Source organism: Mus caroli, unplaced genomic scaffold (genome assembly GCF_978045245.1).
Source record: "Mus caroli unplaced genomic scaffold, Mus_caroli_1 scaffold_4, whole genome shotgun sequence".
Classification (NCBI taxonomy): domain Eukaryota; kingdom Metazoa; phylum Chordata; class Mammalia; order Rodentia; family Muridae; genus Mus; species Mus caroli.
In genome coordinates this window covers 31,575,255-31,597,154 of record NW_028227259.1, presented here as the reverse complement: position 1 = coordinate 31,597,154, position 21,900 = coordinate 31,575,255, and positions in this window count along the sequence as shown.

Below are 21,900 nucleotides of genomic sequence, written 5' to 3'. Positions count from 1 at the left end.
TTCGTTACAGCTTTACAAGGTATGTCTGGTCTTGAACTTTCTCTAGTGTTAAAAGCCCTTTTATTTCTTTTCACATGTCAACAAGTGGTTAAGGCAGGGTGGAGAATTCTGGACAAAATTCAAGACAGTCTATCAGAAGTAAAGTGGGGAGAGAGAGCAGGAAAAAAGAGAAAGCATGGCGCGCCAAATAAGTATACAGGCCTTTCCACGGGTCTTGAACCCGAGGAAAAGTTAATGTCAGGGAAGAATACCTGGGGAGAGACTAGAAGGAAAGAGGAGAAAAAACAAAGGAAAAAAGAAAAGTTAATGTCAGGGAAGAATACCTGGGGAGAGATTAGAAGGAAAGAGGAGAAAAAAAAATGAGTTTAAAGAGCCAGTTCTTAGTAGCTGTGAATCAGATGAAAAAATTAGCCCTTCTGAGGAAACAGACTTGGAGGAGGAAGCAGCTTATTATGAGAGAGAAATGCGAGCTTATAGGTCAAGAAAAAAGCCAAAAGCGACTGGCAAAGGCCAGCTTGCTGCTTGGCCTCAGGGCAGTTGGCTTCAAAGTCATAGTGCACCTCCGCCCTATGCGGAGCCCCCGCCCTGCATAGTGCATCGGCTGTGTGCAGAGCAGCAGTGCGCGGACTCGTTCATTTCAAGAGAGGAACAAAGGAAGATGCAACAGGCATTTCCGGTCTTTGAAGGAGCCGAGGGTGGGCGTGTTCACGCTCCGGTAGATTATACAAAGATTAAAGAGCTTGCCGAATCGGTCCGTAAATATGGAGCCAATGCTAATTTTACCTTGGTGCAGTTATACAGGCTTGCTGGCGAGGCATTAACTCCTGCCGTCTGGCAAATGATTGCAAAAGCAGCTCTCCCCAATATGGGCAAATATATGGAATGGAGAGCTCTATGGCAAGAGGCTGCACAAACGCAGGCCCGAGCAAATGCTGCCGCTTTGACTCCAGAGCAGAGAGATTGGACCTTTGACCTGTTAACGGGTCAGGGAGCTTATACCGCTGATCAAACAAATTATCACTGGGGAGCTTATGCCCAAATTTCCTCCACGGCTATTAAGGCCTGGAAGGCGCTCTCCCGAACAGGTGAAGCCACTGGACAATTAACAAAGATACAGCGGCTGAACGTCATTGTTCAGAGCCAGATAGGCCCAAAGAAATGGTTAAATGGAAAGATGTTTTAAGTAACAAATGGAAAGGCCCGGATCCTATTTTGATAAGATCCAGGGGAGCTGTTTGTGTTTTTCCACAGAATGAAGACAACCCATTTTGGATACCAGAAAGACTCACCCGAAAAATCCAGACTGACCAAGGGAATACTGATGTCCCTCGTCTTGGTGATGTCCAGTGCGATAACAACAAAGGGAGAGCAGCGTTGGGAGATACAGAATTGGACGGCTAAATTTGAACAGACCCTTTGAAAATTGAGACTTGCCCCACGCACTTGGACCTGTCCCTGACCTAAGGACTATCTTTTCAACATTTTCCTTCTTTAAAGAATGGGTGGGGGTGGAATTATTTGGAGCTGTTCTTTGCTGTGGATTAGTGTTGCTTCTCTGATTGGTCTGTAAGCTTAAGGCCCAAATTAGGAGAGACATGGTGGTTATTTCCCAGGCGCTTGCAGCACTAGAACATGGTGCTTCCCCTGATATATGGTTATCTATGCTTAAGCAATAGGTCGCTGGCCACTCAGCTCTTGCACCCCACGAGGCTAGTCTCATTGCACGGGATAGAGTGAGTGTGCTTCAGCAGCCCGAGAGAGTTGCACGGCTAAGCACTGCAGTAGAAGGGCTCTGTGGCATATATGAGCCTATTCTAGGGAGACATGTCATCTTTCAAGAAGGTTGAGTGTCCAAGTGTCCTTCCCCCAGGAAAAACGACACGGGAGCAGACCAAGACCCCTTCGGGTGATGAGCCTGGGAGGAGGTTTTGTGTAAAGCCCCTATTTTACACACTGGGGATTTGACCTCTATCTCCACTCTCATTATTATGGGTGGCCTATTGCTCTTAAATAAAAGAAAAGGGGGAGATGTAAGGAGCCGTCCTCACATTCGCCATTATAAGATGGCACTGACACCTGTGTTCTAAGTAGTAAACAAACCATCTGCACATGCGCTGGGGTAGTTTCCCACCCCATGTGCTCTGCCTTTCCCGTGATGACAACTCTGGCTGATGGGCTGCAGCCAATCAGGGAGTGACACGTCCGAGGCAGAGGACAGTCCTCCATAAAAGGGAGGGGGCTCCGCCATCTCTCTCTCTCTCTCTGGCTCTCTTCTCCACTGGCTCCTGATGGGGTAAGCAATAAAGTTTGTGCTGCAGAAGATTCCGGTTGCCCTGAGCGTGTTCTTACCAGGGGGACACAAAAGCGCGGGCAATACCCAGTCAGGAGAGGAAGCCTGGTAGCAGTGTCCAGTGAGACTGTTTTATGGGGACCTGGTGTTTGCAAGTGAAGTTGAAAATAAAAGTAAAGTTTAAATGAAGTTACATCACATGGAGTGTTAATGTTCTCTGTAAGTGCCATAGACCATCTAACAAAAAAACATGGTGTGAGGCAAGGGAAAACCCCCTGCAAGTTGCATATATGTAAGACAGTAATTATAGAAGAAAGGGTTATGAATCTGAGAGGGGGTGGGGGGCTAAGGGAGGATTTGGAGTGTGGTGACAGAGGGAAGGAAGTAACAAATACTCTATGAATGTATGAATTTCTCAAAAATTAGTTAAACAAGAAGACAAGACACAGGCTCAGACAGAAGGCAAGGCTGATATCAGTCACTCTTTTGGATCGCACTGTTTGCCTTGGCACAACTTCTGAGGTCTTCCTCAAATGTCATTCTCAAGGGCGTACCTTTGTCTGGTTTGAAGTTGGTACTTCCTCAAGGCTTTGGCTGACTCTGTTTCAAGACTAATGAGGTAAGGAGACACTGTCCAATAGGACTCACATAGAACTGTTTTAGCTCTTGTGATGAATTAAGAATATAAGAAACTGAGATGGATGCGCTTCTCTGCTTACCACGCCCACAAACACACTAGATCTTAGTTTGCTCCTAAGATTAATATATTAGGAATCAGAATGTGTGTCAAAGAGTAGTTATGGTTGACTTCATTCTTCTACTATAAAAAAATTTCAAGAATGAAAAGGATAAATAAGATCGTGGATAACAATAGGTAGCTACTAGTCACTTTCATTAGTCATTAATATACTAACATACTATTTCCCTGAATCATTTGAAACTAAAGGAGAGATGTTATGGACACTGGTACATGTCATGTACCTAAAGCTTCAGGACAAATCTATTCAAATTTAAGAAATGTCTCCATGTGAACACAATGTTATTACCATACTACCCTAATCACCCCGTAGTCTATGTGCCCTCAATTTGATAGGTCACTTTAGCTCTGGTCCCTGGACCTCTGTTTTGTTTATTCCTAAATTGTGCTTCATTTGTTTGTTTGTTTGTTTGTTTGTTTGTTTGAGACAGGGTTTCTCTGTATATCCTTGACTGTCCTGGAACTCACTCTGCAGACCAGGCTGGCCTTGGACTCAGGTTTGCCTGCCTCTGCCTTCAGGGTGCTGGGACTAAAGGCATGTGCCACTACCACATAACACTGTATTGTGCTTGTCAGTGGTGATAAGAGCAACACTTTCTTCCTCACAGGGATTTTGTGAGAATCTGAAAAGCAGAACTTCATTCCTTCAAAAGACTCAAAGCACTATCTTGCTTGATCTGTGTGTGATGTGGAAGTTCTCAGAGATACAGAAGCTCACACCTCTCTCACATCATCATCCTGGAAGGGATTATTTATACTAAGAGATACCACCTATGGGTAACTCTAAAGATAGGCAGCCCATGCCACTTCACAGAAGGTGATTCCCATGTTGGTTGGACATAAAAACAGAAGCCCCAAAGCAAATCCAGTTTCCTGGACAATCACCACTTCTCCAGGTTTGATTCCTGCAAGAAAAAGACTCCACACAGGGCCTTCCAGCATAAACACAGCTCTGGCTTAACTCAGGTGTGATTAACTAAAACTGAAGTAACTAGGGTAGGCTTTAACCCAATGTGATTTATATTTGTATCTCTATCTATCTATCTATCTATCTATCTATCTATCTATCTATCTATCTATCTATCTATCAAATTTACATATATAGGATTTTTATATATGTGTGAAAAAGGAATTATGACACAGATACACACAGAGGCAAGAGCACATGTGAACATAGTGAGATGACACCATGTACCAACTGGATTAATATAGAGAATTTATTGGACTGGCTTACATGATGGAGAGTGGTAGTTTAACAATTGCTGTCTGTACTTTGGAAAGGCAGAGAGCCCAATGGTGCATAGTCCATGAATCTGGGTCCTTAGTAGTTTCAATACCATGCTGAAAGGTTGGAAAATTCCAGGAAAGGCACTGGTAATAAGCTCATATAGAAAGGCTGAAGAAGATAGAATCTGTCACCAGCAGACAATGGCAGCAGGAATAGGCATGCTTGATTAAGAAGCAAAGGAACTTGTGTAGTATTCTGGCTTTTACCTTCCCAGCCCACTGGGTTGTGTTACTCACAGTCAGGGTTTGCCTTTCTTCTAAGGTCACTGATCCACATACCAATATTCTTTGGAAATGCATCCCTTTCCCATTAGACATGCCTTTCACCAGTCATATTCATCTCTTCTTGTCAACATGGTTAAGATCAGTTATCACACCAGCTAAGGAGAGAAGCTTGCAGCAGAACCTGCTGCATCTTGATCTTGGCCTTTTGTAGTCGGATCTGATGATTTTTTTGGGTTTCCTCAGATTCTGTTGTTATATCTCCCATTTCATTTCTATTTTGTTAATTAAGATACTTGTCCTAATTAGGGTATTGCCCTCTAGTTAGTCTGGCTAAGTGTTTATCTATCTTGTTGATTTTTCTCAAAGAACCAGCTTCTGGTTTGGTTGATTCTTTGTACAGTTCTTTTTGTTTCCACTTGGTTAATTTCAGCCCTGAGTTTGAAATTTTGATTATTTGAAAATTTGATTATTTCTTGCTGTCTACTTCTCTTGTGTGTATTTCCTTCCTTTTGTTCTAGAGCTTTTAGATGTGCTGTCAAGCTGCTAGTGTATGCCCTCTGCATTTTCTTTTTGGAGGCACTCAGAGCTATGAGTTTTCCTCTTAGCACTGCTTTCATTGTGTCTCATAAGTTTGGACATGTTGTGGCTTCATTTCATTAAACTCTAAAAAGTCTTTAATTTCTTTCTTTATTTCTTCCTTGATCAAGTTATTGAGTAGAATGTTGTTCAGTTTCCATGTATATGTGGGCTTTTTATTATTTGTGTTGTTATTGAAGTTAGTTTGTGGTGATTTGATAGGGTGCATGGGATTATTTCAAAATTTTTGTATCTGTTGAGGCCTGTTTTGTGACCAATTATATGATCAGTTTTGGAGAAGGTGCCATGACATGCTGAGAAGAAGGTATATCCTTTTGTTTTAGGATGAAATGTTCTATAGATATCTGTTAAATCCATTTGTTTCATAACTTCTGTTAGTTTCACTGTGTCTCTGTTTAGTTTCTGTTTTCAGGATCTGTCCCTTGATGAGAGTGTGGTGTTAGTCTCCTACTATTATTGTGTGAGGTGTAATGTGTGCTTTGGGTTTTAGCAAAGTTTCTTTAATGAATGTGGCTGCCCTTGCATTTGGAGCATGGATGTTCAGAATTGAGAGTTCATCTTGGTAAATTTTACCTTTGATGAGTAAGAAGTGTCCCTCCTTATCTTTTTTGAGAACTTTAGGTTGAAATTCGATTTTATTTGACATTAGAATGGCTACTCCAGCTTGTTTTTTGGAACCATTTGCTTGGAAAATTGTTTTCCAGCCTTTCGCTCTGAGGTGGGTTTCATGTATGCAGCAAATATTGGGTCCTGTTTATGTAGCCAGTCTGATAGTCTATGTCTTTTTTATTGGGGAATTGATTCCATTGATATTAAGAGATATTAAGGAACAGTCATTGTTGCTTCCTGTTATTTTTGTGGTTAGAGTTGGCATTCTGTTCATGTGGCTGTCTTCGTTAGGTTTGTTGAAAGATTACTTTCTTGCTTTTTCTTGAGCTTAGTTTCCCTGTTTGTGTTGGAGTTTTCCATCTATTATCCTTTGAAGGGCTGGATTTGTGGAAAGATATTATGTAAATTTGGATTTGTCATGGAATACCTTGGTTTCTTCATCTATAGTAATTGAGAGTTTTGCTGGGTATATTAGCCTTGGCTGGCATTTGTGTTCTCTTAGGGTCTATATGACATCTTCCCAGGATCTTTTGGCTTTCATAGTCTTTGGGGAGAAGTCAGGTGTAATTCTGGTAGGTCTGCCTTTATATGGTACTTGATCTTTTTCCCTTACTGCTTTTAATATTCTTTCTTGGTTTTGTGCATTTGGTGTTTTAACTATTATGTAACAGGAAGAGTTTCTTTTCTGGTCCAAACTATTTGGAGTTCTGTAGGCTTCTTGTATGTTCATGGGCATCTCTTTGTTTAGGTTGGGGAAGTTTCTTCTATAATTTTGTTGAAGGTACTTCCTGGCCCTTTAAGTTGAATTCTTCATTCTCATCTATACCTATTATCCTTAGGTTTGGTCTTCATTGTGTCCTGGATTTCCTAGGTGTTTTGGGTTAGGATCTTTTTGCATTTCACATTTTCTTTGATTGTTGTGTTAATATTTTCTATGGTATCTTCTGCACATGAGATTCTGTCTTCTATGTCTTGTATTCTGTTGGTTATGCTTGCATCAATGGCTCCTGACCTCTTTCCTAGGTTTTCTATTTCCAGAGTGGTCTTCCTTTGTAATTTCTTTATTGTTTCTACTTACATTTTTATATCTTGGATGATTTTGTTCAATTCTTTCACCTGTTTGGATGTGGTCTCCTGTATTTCTTTAAGGGAGTTATTTATTTCCTTTTTATAGTTCTCTATCATCATCATGAGAAGTGACTTTATATCCATATCTTGCTTTTCTGGTGTGATGATTTATCCAGAACTTGCTAAGGTGGGAGAGTTTGGTTCTGGTGATGCCAAGTAACCTTGGTTTCTTTTGCTTCTGTTCTTATGCTTGCCTTCTGCCATCTGATTATGTCAAATGCTCAATGCCCTCAATATATCTGATTGGAGTCTGTCATTTCTGTAATTCCTATTGAGTCAGAACTCCTCAGAGTCCAGCTTTCTCTATGATCCTGTGATTCTAGGATCCTGTCGTCCCGATTCTGGGTATGTCAGAGTTCTTGGCAGAGACCCTGAGATCTTGGTGTGACCAAGCTCCTGGGATCCTTGGATCCTGGGATCCTAGAATCCTAAGATCCTGGGCATGTTAGAGAGCCTGAAAGTGGTACCTCCTATGGGGACTGTGGGGCTGTCTGCTGTGTTTGAAACCAGGGTAAACCAGTGCTGACCAGAAGGAACCAAGTCACTGCTCAGGTAGGTTTCTTGTGTCCCTGCTCCTCCTGGCACCAGCCCTTCACGATTGTTTTGGAAGAGATGTTGCATTCCACTCACCACTGATCCTAAGATCCTGGGCATGCTAAAGAGCCTGAGTCATGGAGATTCCTCTGGGGACCAGGAGACTATCTGCTGGCTGAGTTTGTGCCCAAGATGGCCCAGAGCTGGCGCTGAGCGGAAGGTTCCAAGGATCTTATAAGACTCATGACTATTGGTGACTAGTCCTGATCAGGACAAATAAATGAACTCATTAATGAAAAGTGCCTGGCCCTCTGTAATCAAGTCTGTATAGCATTAGTCCTGCTAAAACTTGTTAGGGAAGAAGATGACAGGACACAGTACAGAGATCCAGCTTCACTCATTTTGGAACTGGAATTTGGACTGAGGGAGAAGGATGGAGTTACATTTGTTATTTAACAGTCTTGAGAAAAGAAAAAAAACCCAGAAGATTTCTGTCTAGGTTTTGCTGAGGATATACAGCAAATAAAGTCAGGTCAGAAAGACATACCAGGAAGGAAAATGGCTGCCTGCTTACATCATCCTCAGATTATAAGCAATCATTTCTGTTCTTTCAGGCACCTCAGATTCTGTCTCCCCAGGAGGCCTAAGCAGGCACTCAATGTGGCTCTTATGCAGTGTGTTCTTTGCATACTGTTGTTACTATGCTACTTGGTAAGTTTGGTAAAGTCTCTTTAGAAGCAGCCTTGTCACCCAAGAAGGCCTCACAAGTCTACTATCTCAGGAAGCTGCTCTTCTTTGCATTTCCTGTATTCCCAAAAGTCCCCCATACCCTCCCCCCACTCCCCTACCCACTCACTCCCACTTCTTGGCCCTGGCATTCCCCTGTACTGACACATATAAAGTTTACAAGACCGATGGGCCGCTCTTTCCAGTGATGGCTGACTAGGCCATCTTCTTATACACATGCAGGCTAGAAACATGAGCTCTGGGGCGTACTGGTTAGTTCATATTGTTGTTCCACCTATAGGGTTGCAGACCCCTTTAGCTCCTTGGGTACTTTCTCTAGATCCTCCATTGGGGGCCCTGTGATCCATCCAATAGTTAACTGTAAGCATCCACTTCCGTGTTTGCTAGGCCCTGGCATAGCCTCACAAGAGACAGCTATATCTGGGTCCTGTCAGCAAAATCTTGCTAGTGTATGCAATGGTGTCAGCGTTCAGAGGCTGATTATTGGATGGATCCCTGGGTATGGCAGTCTCTAGATGGTCCATCCTTTCGTCTCAGCTCCAAACTGTGTCTCTGTAACTCCTTCCATGGGTGATTTGTTCCCAATTCTGAGAAGGGGCAAAGTGTCCACATTTTGGTCTTCGTTCTTCTTGAGTTTCATGTGTTTTGCAGATTGTATCCTGTATCTTGGGTATTCTAAGTTTCTGGGCTAATATCCACTTATCAGTAAGTACATATCATGTGAATTCTTTTGTGATTAGGTTACCTCGCTCAGGATGATGCCCTCCCGGTCCATCCATTTGCCTAGGAATTTCATAAATTCATTGTTTTTAATAGCTGAGTAGTACTCCATTGTGTAAATGTACCACATTTTCTGTATCCATTCCTCTGTTGAGGGACATGTGGGTTCTTTCCAGCTTCTGCCTATTATAAATATGGCTGCTATGAACATAGTAGAGCATGTGTCCTTCTTACCACTTGTAACATCTTCTCGATATATGCCCAGGAGAGGTATAGCTGGATCCTCCAGTAGTACTATGTCCAATTTTCTGATGAACCGACAGACTGATTTCCAGAGTGGTTGTACAAGCTTGCAATCCCACCAAAAATGGGGGAGTGTTCCTCTTTCTCCACGTCCTTGCCAGCATCTGCTGTCACCTGAATTTTTCATCTTAGCCATTCTGATTGGTTTGAGGTGGAATCTCAGGGTTGCTTTGATTTGCATTTCTCTGATGATTAAGGATGTTGAACATTTTTTCAGGTGCTTCTCAGCCATTTGATATTCCTCAGGTGAGAATTCTTTGTTTAGCTCTGAGCCCCATTTTTTAATGGGGTTATTTGATTTTCTGGAGTCCACCTTCTTGAGTTCTTTTTATATATTGGATGTTAGTCCCCTATATGATTTAGGATAGGTAAAGATCCTTTCCCAATCTGTTGGTGGCCTTTTTGTCTTATTGACAGTGTCTTTTGCCTTACAGAAGCTTTGCAATTTTATGAGGTCCCATTTGTTGATTCTTGATCTTACAGCACAAGCCATTGCTGTTCTATTCAGGAATTTTCCCCCTGTGCCCACATCTTCATGGCTTTTCCCTACTTTCTTCTCTATAAGTTTCAGTGTCTCTGGTTTTATGTGGAGTTCCTTGATCCACTTAGATTTGACCTTAGTACAAGGAGGTAGGAATGGATCAATTCGCATTCTTCTACATGCTAACCACCAGTTCTGCGAGCACCATTTGTTGAAAATGCTGTCTTTATTCCACTAGATGGTTTTAGCTCTCTTGTCAAAGATCAAGTGACCATAGGTGTGTGGGTTCATTTCTGGGTCTTCAATTCTATTCCATTGGTCTACTTGTCTGTTGCTATACCAGTACCATGCAGTTTTTATCACAATTGCTCTGTAGTACAGCTTTAGGTTGTGCATGGTGATTCCCCCAGAGGTTCTTTTATCCTTAAGAAGAGTTTTTGCTATCCTATGATTTTGTTATTCCAGATGAATTTGCAGATTGCCCTTTCAAATTCATTGAAGAATTGAGTTGGAATTTTGATGGGGATTGCATTGAATCTGTAGATTGCTTTTGGCAAGATAGCCATCTTTACAATGTTGATCCTGCCATTTCATGAGCATGGGAGATCTTTCCATCTTCTGAGATCTTCTTTAATTTCTTTCTTCAGAGACTTGAAGTTCTTATCATAGAGATCTTTCACTTCCTTAGTTAGTGTCACGCCAAGGTATTTTATAATATTTGTGACTATTGAGAAGGGTGTTGTTTCCCGAATTTCTTTCTCAGCCTGTTTATCCTTTGTGTACAGAAAGGCCACTGATTTGTTTGAGTTAATTTTATATCCAGCTACTTCACTGAAGCTGTTTATCAGGTTTAGGAGTTCTCTGGTGGAAATTTTAGGGTCACTTATATATATTATCATATCATCTGCAAAGAGTGATATTTTGACTTCTTCCTTTCCAATTTGTATCCCCTTGATCTCCTTTTGTTGTCGAATTGTTCTGGCTAGGAATTCAAGTACAATGTTGAATAGGTAGGGAGAGAGCGGGCAGCCTTGTCTACTCCCTGATTTTAGTGGGATTTCTTCCAGCTTCTCACCATTTACTTTGATGTTGGCTACTGGTTTGCTATAGATTGCTTTTTATCATGTTTAGGTATGGGCCTTGAATTCCTGATCTTTCCAAGACTTTTATCATGAATGGGTTTGGTTTTTTTTTTTTTTCTTTTTTTTTTTTTGATTTTTAATATTTTTATTACATATTTTCCTCAATTACATTTCCAATGCTATCCCAAAAGTCCCCCATAGCGCCCCCCACTTCCCTACCCACCCATTCCCATTCTTTTGGCCCTGGCATTCCCCTATATTGGGGCATATAAAGTTTGCAAGTCCAATGGGCCTCTCTTTCCATTGATGGCCGACTAGGCCATCTTTCGATACATATGCAGCTAGAGACAAGAGCTCCGGGGTTCTGGTTAGTACATCATGTTGTTCCAACAATAGGGTTGCAGATCCCTTTAGCTCCTTGGGTACTTTCTCTAGATCCTCCATTGGGAGCCCTGTGATACATCCAATAGCTGACTGTGAACATCCACTCCGGTGTTTGCTAGGCCCCGGCATCATCTCACAAGAGACAGCTATATTTGGGTCCTTTCAGTAAAATCTTGCTAGTGTATGCAATGGTGTCAGCGTTTAGAAGCTGATTATGGGATGGATCCCTGGATACGGCAGTCTCTAAATGGTCCATCCTTTCATCACAGCTACGAACTTTGTCTCTGTAACTCCTTCCCTGGGTGTTTTGTTCCCAATTCTAAGAATGTGCACAGTGTCCACACTTTGGTCTTCATTCTTCTTGAGTTTCATGCGTTTATCAAATTGTATCTTATATCTTGGGTATCCTAAGTTTTGGGCTAATATCCACTTATCAGTGAATACATATTGTGTGAGTTCTTTTGTGATTGTGTTACTTCACTCAAGATGATGCCCTCCAGGTCTATCCATTTGGCTAGGAATTTCATAAATTCATTCTTTTTAGTAGCTGAGTAGTACTCCATTGTGTAAATGTACCATAATTTCTGTATCCATTCCTCTGTTGAGGGACATCTGGGTTCTTTCCAGCTTCTGGCTATTATAAATAGGGCTGCTATGAACATAGTGGAGCATGTGTCCTTTTTACCGGTTGGGACATCTTCTGGATATATGCCCAGGAGAGGTATTGCTGGATCCTCCGGTAGTACTATGTCCAATTTTCTGAGGAACCGCCAGACTGATTTCCAGAGTGGTTGTACAAGCTTGCAATCCCACCAACAATGGAGGAGTGTTCCTCTTTCTCCACATCCTCGCCAGCATCTGCTGTCACCTGAATTTTTGATCTTAGCCATTCTGACTGGTGTGAGGTGGAATCTCAGGGTTGTTTTGATTTGCATTTCCCTGATGATTAAGGATGTTGAACATTTTTTCAGGTGTTTCTCTGCCATTCGATATTCCTCAGGTGAGAATTCTTTGTTCAGTTCTGAGCCCCATTTTTTAATGGGGTTATTTGACTTTCTGGAGTCCACCTTCTTGAGTTCTTTATATATATTGGATATTAGTCCCTTATCTGATTTAGGATAGGTGAAGATCCTTTCCCAATCTGTTGGTGGTTTTTTTGTCTTATTGATGGTATCTTTAGCCTTGCAGAAGCTTTGTAGTTTCATGAGGTCCCACTTGTCAATTCTCGATCTTACAGCACAAGCCATTACTGTTCTATTCAGGAATTTTTCCCCTGTGCCCATATCTTCAAGGCTTTTCCCCACTTTCTCCTCTATAAGTTTCAGTGTCTCTGGTTTTTTTTTTTTTTTTGGGAGGAAAGGGTTTATTCAACTTAAACTTCCAAATTGTTGTTCATCACCAAAGAGGTCAGGACTGGAACTCAAGCAGATGAGGATAAAGGAGCTGACTCCAAAGCCTTTTAGGAATATTTCTTCTTTGAGTAGAGGAGTTTGAGTTAATTTTATATCCAACCACTTTGCTGAAGTTGTTTATCAGGTTTAGGCTTTCTCTGCTGAAATTCTTGGGGTCACTTAAGCATACTATCTTATCACATGCAAATAGTGATATTTTTTTTGTTTTGTTTTGTTTTTTTGTTTTTTTTTTTTTGAGATTCTTTTTTTTTTATTACATATTTTCCTCAATTACATTTCCAATACTATCCCAAAAGTCCCCCATAGCGCCCCCCACTTCCCTACCCACCCATTCCCATTCTTTTGGCCCTGGCATTCCCCTATATTGGGGCATATAAAGTTTGCAAGTCCAATGGGCCTCTCTTTCCATTGATGGCCGACTAGGCCATCTTTCGATACATATGCAGCTAGAGACAAGAGCTCCGGGGTTCTGGTTAGTACATCATGTTGTTCCAACAATAGGGTTGCAGATCCCTTTAGCTCCTTGGGTACTTTCTCTAGCTTCTCCATTGGGAGCCCTGTGATACATCCAATAGCTGACTGTGAACATCCACTCCTGTGTTTGCTAGGCCCCGGCATCGTCTCACAAGAGACAGCTATATTTGGATCCTTTCAGCAAAATCTTGCTAGTGTATGCAATGGTGTCAGCGTTTAGAAGCTGATTATGGGACGGATCCCTGGATACAGCAGTCTCTAAATGGTCCATCCTTTCATCACAGCTACGAACTTTGTCTCTGTAACTCCTTCCCTGGGTGTTTTGTTCCCAATTCTAAGAAGGTGTACAGTGTCCACACTTTGGTCTTCATTCTTCTTGAGTTTCATGCGTTTATCAAATTGTATCTTATATCTTGGGTATCCTAAGTTTTGGGCTAATATCCACTTATCAATGAATACATATTGTGTGAGTTCTTTTGTGATTGTGTTACTTCACTCAAGATGATGCCCTCCAGGTCCATCCATTTGGCTAGGAATTTCATAAATTCATTCTTTTTAATAGCTGAGTAGTACTCCATTGTGTAAATGTACCATAATTTCTGTATCCATTCCTCTGTTGAGGGACATCTGGGTTCTTTCCAGCTTCTGGCTATTATAAATAGGGCTGCTATGAACATAGTGGAGCATGTGTCCTTTTTACCGGTTGGGACATCTTCTGGATATATGCCCAGGAGAGGTATTGCTGGATCCTCCGGTAGTACTATGTCCAATTTTCTGAGGAACCGCCAGACTGATTTCCAGAGTGGTTGTACAAGCTTGCAATCCCACCAACAATGGAGGAGTGTTCCTCTTTCTCCACATCCTCGCCAGCATCTGCTGTCACCTGAATTTTTGATCTTAGCCATTCTGACTGGTGTGAGGTGGAATCTCAGGGTTGTTTTGATTTGCATTTCCCTGATGATTAAGGATGTTGAACATTTTTTCAGGTGCTTCTCTGCCATTCGATATTCCTCAGGTGAGAATTCTTTGTTCAGTTCTGAGCCCCATTTTTTAATGGGGTTATTTGACTTTCTGGAGTCCACCTTCTTGAGTTCTTTATATATATTGGATATTAGTCCCTTATCTGATTTAGGATAGGTGAAGATCCTTTCCCAATCTGTTGGTGGTTTTTTTGTCTTATTGATGGTATCTTTAGCCTTTCAGAAGCTTTGTAGTTTCATGAGGTCCCACTTGTAATTCTCGATCTTACAGCACAAGCCATTACTGTTCTATTCAGGAATTTTTCCCCTGTGCCCATATCTTCAAGGCTTTTCCCCACTTTCTCCTCTATAAGTTTCAGTGTCTCTGGTTTTATGTGAAGTTCCTTGATCCACTTAGACTTGACCTTAGTACAAGGAGATAGGAATGGATCGTTTCACATTCTTCTACATGTTAACAACCAGTTGTGCCAGCACCATTTGTTGAAAATGCTGTCTTTCTTCCACTGGATGTTTTTAGCTCCCTTGTCGAAGATCAAGTGACCGTAGGTGTGTGGGTTCATTTCTGGGTCTTCAATTCTATTCCATTGGTCTATTTGTCTGTCACTATACCAGTACCATGCAGTTTTTATCACAATTGCTCTGTAGTAGAGCTTTAGGTCCCACATGGTGATTCCACCAGAGGTTCTTTTATCCTTGAGAAGAGTTTTTGCTATCCTAGGTTTTTTGTTATTCCAGATGAATTTGCAGATTGCACTTTCTAATTCGTTGAAGAATTGATTTGGAATTTTGATGGGGATTGCATTGAATCTGTAGATTGCTTTTGGCAAGATAGCCATTTTTACAATGTTGATCCTGCCAATCCATGAGCATGGGAAATCTTTCCATCTTCTGAGATCTTCTAGAATTTCTTTCTTCAGAGACTTGAAGTTTTTATTATACAGATCTTTCACTTCCTTAGTTAGAGTCACGCCAAGATATTTTATATTATTTGTGACTATTGAGAAGGGTGTTGTTTCCCTAATTTCTTTCTCAGCCTGTTTATTCTTTGTGTAGAGAAAGGCCATTGATTTGTTTGAGTTAATTTTATATCCAGCTACTTCACCAAAGCTGTTTATCAGGCTTAGGAGTTCTCTGGTGGAATTTTTAGGGTCACTTATATATACTATCATATCATCTGCAAAGAGTGATATTTTGACTTCATCTTTTCCAATTTGTATCCCTTTGATCTCCTTTTGTTGTCGAATTGCTCTGGCTAGGACTTCAAGTACAATGTTGAATAGGTATGGAGAAAGTGGACAGCCTTGTCTAGTCCCTGATTTTAGAGGGATTGCTTCAAGCTTCTCACCATTTACTTTGATGTTGGCTACTGGTTTGCTGTAGATTGCTTTTATCATGTTTAGGTATGGGCCTTGAATTCCTGATCTTTCCAAGATTTTATCATGAATGGGTGTTGGATCTTGTCAAATGCTTTTTCCACATCTAACGAGATGACCATGTGGTTTTTGTCTTTGAGTTTGTTTATATACTGGATTACGTTGATGGATTTCCGTATATTGAACCATCCCTGCATCCCTGGGATGAAACCTACTTGGTCAGGATGGATGATTGTTTTGATGTGTTCTTGGATTCGGTTAGCAAGAACTTTATTGAGGATTTTTGCATCAATATTCATAAGGGATATTGGTCTGACGTTTTCTATCTTTGTTGGGTCTTTTTGTGGTTTAGGTATCAGAGTAATTGTGGCTTCATAGAATGAGTTGGGTAGAGTACCTTCTGTTTCTATTTTGTGGAATAGTTTGTGAAGAACTGGGATTAGATCTTCTTTGAAGGTCTGATAGAACTCTGCACTAAACCCATCTGGTCCTGGGCTTTTTTTAGTTGGGAGACTATTAATGACTGCTTCTATTTCTTTGGGGGATATAGGGCTGTTTAGATCATTAACCTGATCTTGATTCAACTTTGGTACCTGGTATCTGTCTAGGAACTTCTCCATTTCATCCAGGTTCTCCAGTTTTGTTGAGTATAGCCTTTGGTAGAAGGATCTAATGGTGTTTTGGATGTCTTCAGGATCTGTTGTTATGTCTCCTTTTTCATTTCTGATTTTGTTAATTAGGATGCTTTCCCTGTGCCCTCTAGTGAGTCTGGCTAAGGGTTTATCTATCTTGTTGATTTTCTCAAAGAACCAGCTCCTTGATTGGTTGATTCTTTGAATAGTTTTTCTTGTTTCCACTTGGTTGATTTCACCCCTGAGTTTGATTATTTCCTGCCGTCTACTCCTCTTGGGTGAATTTGCTTCCTTTTGTTCTAGTGCTTTTAGGTGTGTTGTCAAGCTGCTAATGTGTGCTCTCTCTAGTTTCCTTTTGGAGGCACTCAGAGCTATGAGTTTTCCTCTTAGAAATGCTTTCATTGCGTCCCATAAGTTTGGGTATGTTGTGGCTTCATTTTCATTGAACTCTAAAAAGTCCTTAATTTCTTTCTTTATTCCTTCCTTGACCAAGGTATCATTGAGAAGAGTGTTGTTCAGTTTCCACGTGAAGGTTGGCTTTCTATTATTTATTTTGTTATTGAAGATCAGCCTTAGTCCATGGTGATCTGATAGGATTCATGGGACAATTTCAATATTTTTGTATCTGTTGAGGCCTGCTTTGTGACCAATTATGTGATCAATTTTGGAGAAGGTACCATGAGGTGCTGAGAAGAAGGTATATCCTTTTGTTTTAGGATAGAATGTTCTGTAGATATCTGCCAGATCCATTTGATTCATAATTTCTGTTAGTTTCACTGTGTCCCTGTTTAGTTTCTGTTTCCATGATCTGTCCATTGGTGAAAGTGGTGTGTTGAAGTCTCCCACTATTATTGTATGAGGTGCAATGTGTGCTTTGAGATTTACTAAAGTTTCTTTAATGAATGTGGCTGCCTTTGTATTTGGAGCATAGATATTCAGGATTGATAGTTCCTCTTGGAGGATTTTACCTTTGATGAGTATGAAGTGTCCCTCCCTGTCTTTTTTAATGACTTTGGGTTGGAAGTCAATCTTATCAGATATTAGAATGGCTACTCCAGCTTGTTTCTTCGTGCCATTTGCTTGGAAAATTGTTTTCCAGCCTTTCATTCTGAGGTAGTGTCTATCCTTTTCTCTGAGATGAGTTTCCTGTAAGCAGCAAAATGTTGGGTCTTGTTTGTGTAGCCAGTTTGTTAGTCTATGTCTTTTTATCGGGGAGTTGAGTCCATTGATATTAAGAGATATTAAGGAAAAGTAATTGTTGTTTCCTGTTATTATTGTTGTTAAAGTTGGCATTTTGTTCTTGTGGCTGTCTTCTTTTAGGTTTGTTGAGGGATTACCTTCTTGTTGTTTCTAGGGCGTGGTTCCTGTCCTTGTATTGGTTTTTTTCTGTTATTATCCTTTGAAGGGCTGGATTCGTGGAGAGATAATGTGTGAATTTGGTTTTGTCGTGGAATACTTTGGTTTCTCCATCTATGTTAATTGAGAGTTTGGCTGGGTATAGTAGCCTGGGCTGGAATTTGTGTTCTTTTAGTGTCTGTATAACATCCGTCCAGGATCTTCTGGCCTTCATAGTCTCTGGTGAAAAATCTGGTGTAATTCTGATAGGCTTGCCTTTATATGTTACTTGGCCTTTTTCTCTTACTGCTTTTAGTATTCTATCTTTATTTAGAGTATTTGTTGTTCTGATTATAATGTGTCGGGAGGTATTTCTTTTCTGGTCCAGTCTATTTGGAGTTCTGTAGGCTTCTTGTATGTTCATTGGCATCTCTTTCTTTAGATTTGGGAAGTTTTCTTCTATAATTTTGTTGAAGATGTTTGCTGGTCCTTTGAGTTGAAAATCTTCATTCTCATCCACTCCTATTATCCGTAGGTTTGGTCTTCTCATTGGGTCCTGTATTTCTTGGCTGTTTTGAGTTAGGATCTTTTTGCATTTTACATTTTCCTTGATTGTTGTGCCGATGTTCTCTATGGAATCTTCTGCACCTGAGATTCTCTCTTCCACCTCTTGTATTCTGTTGCTGATGCTCGTATCTATGGTTCCAGATTTCTTTCCTAGGGTTTCTATCTCCAGTGTTGCCTCCTTTTGGGTTTTCTTTATTGTGTCTACTTCCCTTTTTAGGTCTAGTATGGTTTTGTTCATTTCCATCATCTGTTTGGATGTGTTTTCCTGTTTTTCTGTAAGGACTTCTACCTGTTTGATTATGTTATCCTGTTTTTCTTTAAGGATTTGTAACTCTTTAGCAGTGTTCTCCTGCAATTCTTTAAGGGATTTTTGTGCTTCCTCTTTATTGTCTTCTGCCTGTTTAGCAGTGTTCTCCTGCATTTCTTTAAGTGTGTTATTAAAGTCCTTCTTGAAGTCCTCTATCATCATCAGGAGATATGCTTTTAAATCCGTGTCTAGCTTTTCCGGTGTGTTTGGGTGCCCTGGACTGGGCGAAGTGGGGGTGCTGGGTTCTGATGATGGTGAGTGGTCTTGGTCTCTGTTTGTAAGATTATTATGTTTACCTTTCGCCATCTGGTAATCTCTGGGGTTAGTTGTTATCGTTGTCACTGTTTAAAGATTGGAGCAGAAGCTGTGTTCCACTCACCAGCAGTCCCAAAATCCTGCGGCGGGGGTCGTGGGTAGCTGGCGGGTGTCAGGCAACCCTGCTCTCCCGCTACCCCGGCGCTGATCCGGCCGGATGAGGCCTAGGGCCCTACTCAGGCTAGTTTCTGCTTCCCTAACTAATGCAGTCTCAGGTCCCACGCAATTGGATTGGAGCAGAAGCTGTGCTCCACTCACCAGAAGTCTTAAGATCCTGTGGCAGGTGTTGTGGGTAGCTGGCGAGTGTCAGCGGACCCTGCGCCCCAGCTGCCCCGGTGCTTTTCTGACCGGAAGAGGGTTGTGGCCCTATGTAGTTCGGATTTCTCTCTCCCCAACCAGAGCAGTCTCAGGTCCCGCGTGATTGGACTGGAGCAGAAGCTGTGTTCCACTCACCAGCAGTCCCAAAATCCTGCGGCGGGGGTCGTGGGTAGCTGGCGGGTGTCAGGCAACCCTGGGCTCCCGCTACCCTGGCGCTGATCCGGCCGGATGAGGCCTGTGGCCCTACTCAGGCCGGTTTCTGCTTCCCTAACTAATGCAGTCTCAGGTCCCGAGCACTTGGATTGGAGCAGAAGCTGTGCTCCACTCACCAGAAGTCTTAAGCTCCTGTTGCGGGTGTTGTGGGTAGCTGGCGAGTGTCAGCCGACCCTGCGCCCCAGCTGCCCCGGTGCTTTTCTGACCGGAAGAGGGTTGTGGCCCTATGTAGGCCGGATTTCTCTCTCCCCAACCAGAGCAGTCTCAGGTCCCGCGTGATTGGACTGGAGCAGAAGCTGTGTTCCACTCACCAGCAGTCCCAAAATCCTGTGGCGGGGGTCGGGTTTGGGTTTTGTCAAATGCTTTTCTCTGCATCTAACGAGATGATCATGTGGTTTTTGTCCTTGAGTTTGTTTATATACTGGATTACGTTGATGGATTTCCGTATATTGAACCATCCCTGCATCCCTAGAATTAAACCTATTTGGTCATGATGGATGATTGTTTTGTTGTGTTCTTGGATTTGGTCACCGAGAACTTTATTGAGGATTTTTGCATCGATATTCATAAGGGAAAGTGGTCTGAAATACTCTATCTTTTTGGGTCTTTCTGTGGTTTAGGTATCAGAGTAATTGTGGCTTCATAGAATGAATTGGGTAGAGTACCTTCTGCTTCTATTTTGTGGAATAGTTTGTGAAGAACTGGTATTATATCTCCTTTGAAGGTCTGATAGAACTCTGCACTAAACCCATCTGGTCCTGGGCTTTTTTTGGTTGGGAGACTATTATTGACTGCTTCTATTTCTTTAGGGGATATAGGACTGTTTAGAACATTAACCTGATCCTGATTCAACTTTGGTACCTGGTATCTGTCTAGAAACTTGTCCATTTCATCCAGGTTCTCCAGTTTTGATGAGTATAGCCTTTTGTAGAAGGATCTGATGGTGTTTTGGATTTCTTCAGGATCTGTTGTTATGTCTCACTTTTCATTTCTGATTTTGTTAATTAGGATGCTGTCCCTATGCCCTCTAGTGAGTTTGGCTAAGGGTTTATCTATCTTGTTGATTTTCTCAACGAACCAGCTCCTCGATTGGTTGATTCTTTGAATAGTTCTTCTTGTTTCCACTTTGTTGATTTCACCCCTGAGTTTGATTATTTCCTGGGGTCTACTCCTTTTCGTGAATTTGCTTCCTTTTTTTTCTAGAGCTTTTAGGTGTGTTGTCAAGCTGGTAGTGTGTGCTCTCTCTAGCTTCTTTTTGGAGGCACTCAGAGCTATGAGTTTTCCTCTTAGAAATGCTTTCATTGTGTCCCATAAGTTTGGGTTTGTTGCGGCTTCATTTTCATTAAACTCTAAAATGTCTTTAACTTCTTTCTTTATTCCTTCCTTGACCAAGGTATCATTGAGAAGAGTGTTGTTCAGTTTCCACATGAATGTTGGCTTTCTATTATTTATGTTGTTATTGAAGATCAGCCTTAGTCCATGGTGATCTGATAGGATGCATGGGACAATTTCAATATTTTTGTATGTGTGGAGGCTTGTTTTGTGAACAATTATGTGGTCAGTTTTGGAGAAGGTACCATGAGGTGCTGAGAAGAAAGTATATCCTTTTGTTTTTGGATAAAATGTTCTGTAGATATCTGTTAGATCCATTTGTTTCATAACTTTTGTTAGTTTCACTGTGTCCCTGTTTAATTTCTGTTTCCAAGATCTGTCTATTGATGAAGGTGGTGTGTCGAAGTCTCCCACTATTACTGTGTGAGGTGCAATGTGTGCTTTGAGCTTTACTTAAGTTTCTTTAATGAATGTGGCTGCCCTTGCATTTGGAGCATAGATATTTAGAATTGAGAGTTCCTCTTGGAATATTTTACCTTTGATGAGTTTGAAGTGTCCCTCCTTGTCTTTTTTTTGATAACTTTGGGTTGGAAGTCGATTTTATTAGATAAAAGAATGGCTACTCCAGCTTGTTTTTTGGGACCATTTGTTTGGAAAATTGTTTTCCAGCCTTTCACTCTGAGGTAGTGTCTGTCTTTTCCCCTGAGATGGGTTTCCTGTAAGCAGCAAAACGTTGGGTCCTGTTTGTGTAGCCAGACTGTTAGTCTATGTGTTTTTATTGGGGAATTGAGTCCACTGATATTAAGAGATATTAAGGAAAAGTAATTGTTGCTTCCTATTATTTTTGTTGTTAGAGTTGGCATTCTGTTCTTTTGGCTGTCTTCTTTTAGGTTTGTTGAAGGATTACTTTCTTGCTTTTTCTAGGGCGTGGTTTCCATCCGTGTATTTTTTTTTTCTTCTGTTATTATCCTTTGAAGGGCTGACTTCGTGGAAAGATAATGTGTGAATTTGGAATGTATGATAATTGAGAGTTTCACTGGGTATAGTAGCCTGGGCTGGCATTTGTGTTCTCCTACTGTCTGTATAACATCTGTCCAGGATCTTCTGGCTTTCATAGTCTCTAGTCAAAAGTCTGGTGTAATTCTGATAGGCCTGCTTTTATATGTTACTTGACCCTTTTCCCTTACTGCTTTTAATATTCTATCTTTATTAGTGCATTTGTTGTTCTGATTATTATGTGTTGGGAGGAATTTCTTTTCCTGTCCAGTCTATTTGGAGTTCTGTAGGCTTCTTGTATGTTCACGGGCATCTCTTTCTTTAGGTTTGGGAAGTTTTCTTCTATAATTTTGTTGAAGATATTTGCTGGCCCTTTGAGTTGAAAATCTTCATTCTCATCTACTCCTATTATCCGTAGGTATGGTCTTCTCATTGTTTCCTGGATTTCCTGGATGTTTTGAGTTAGGATCTTTTTGCATTTTTTTGATTGTTGTGTTCTATT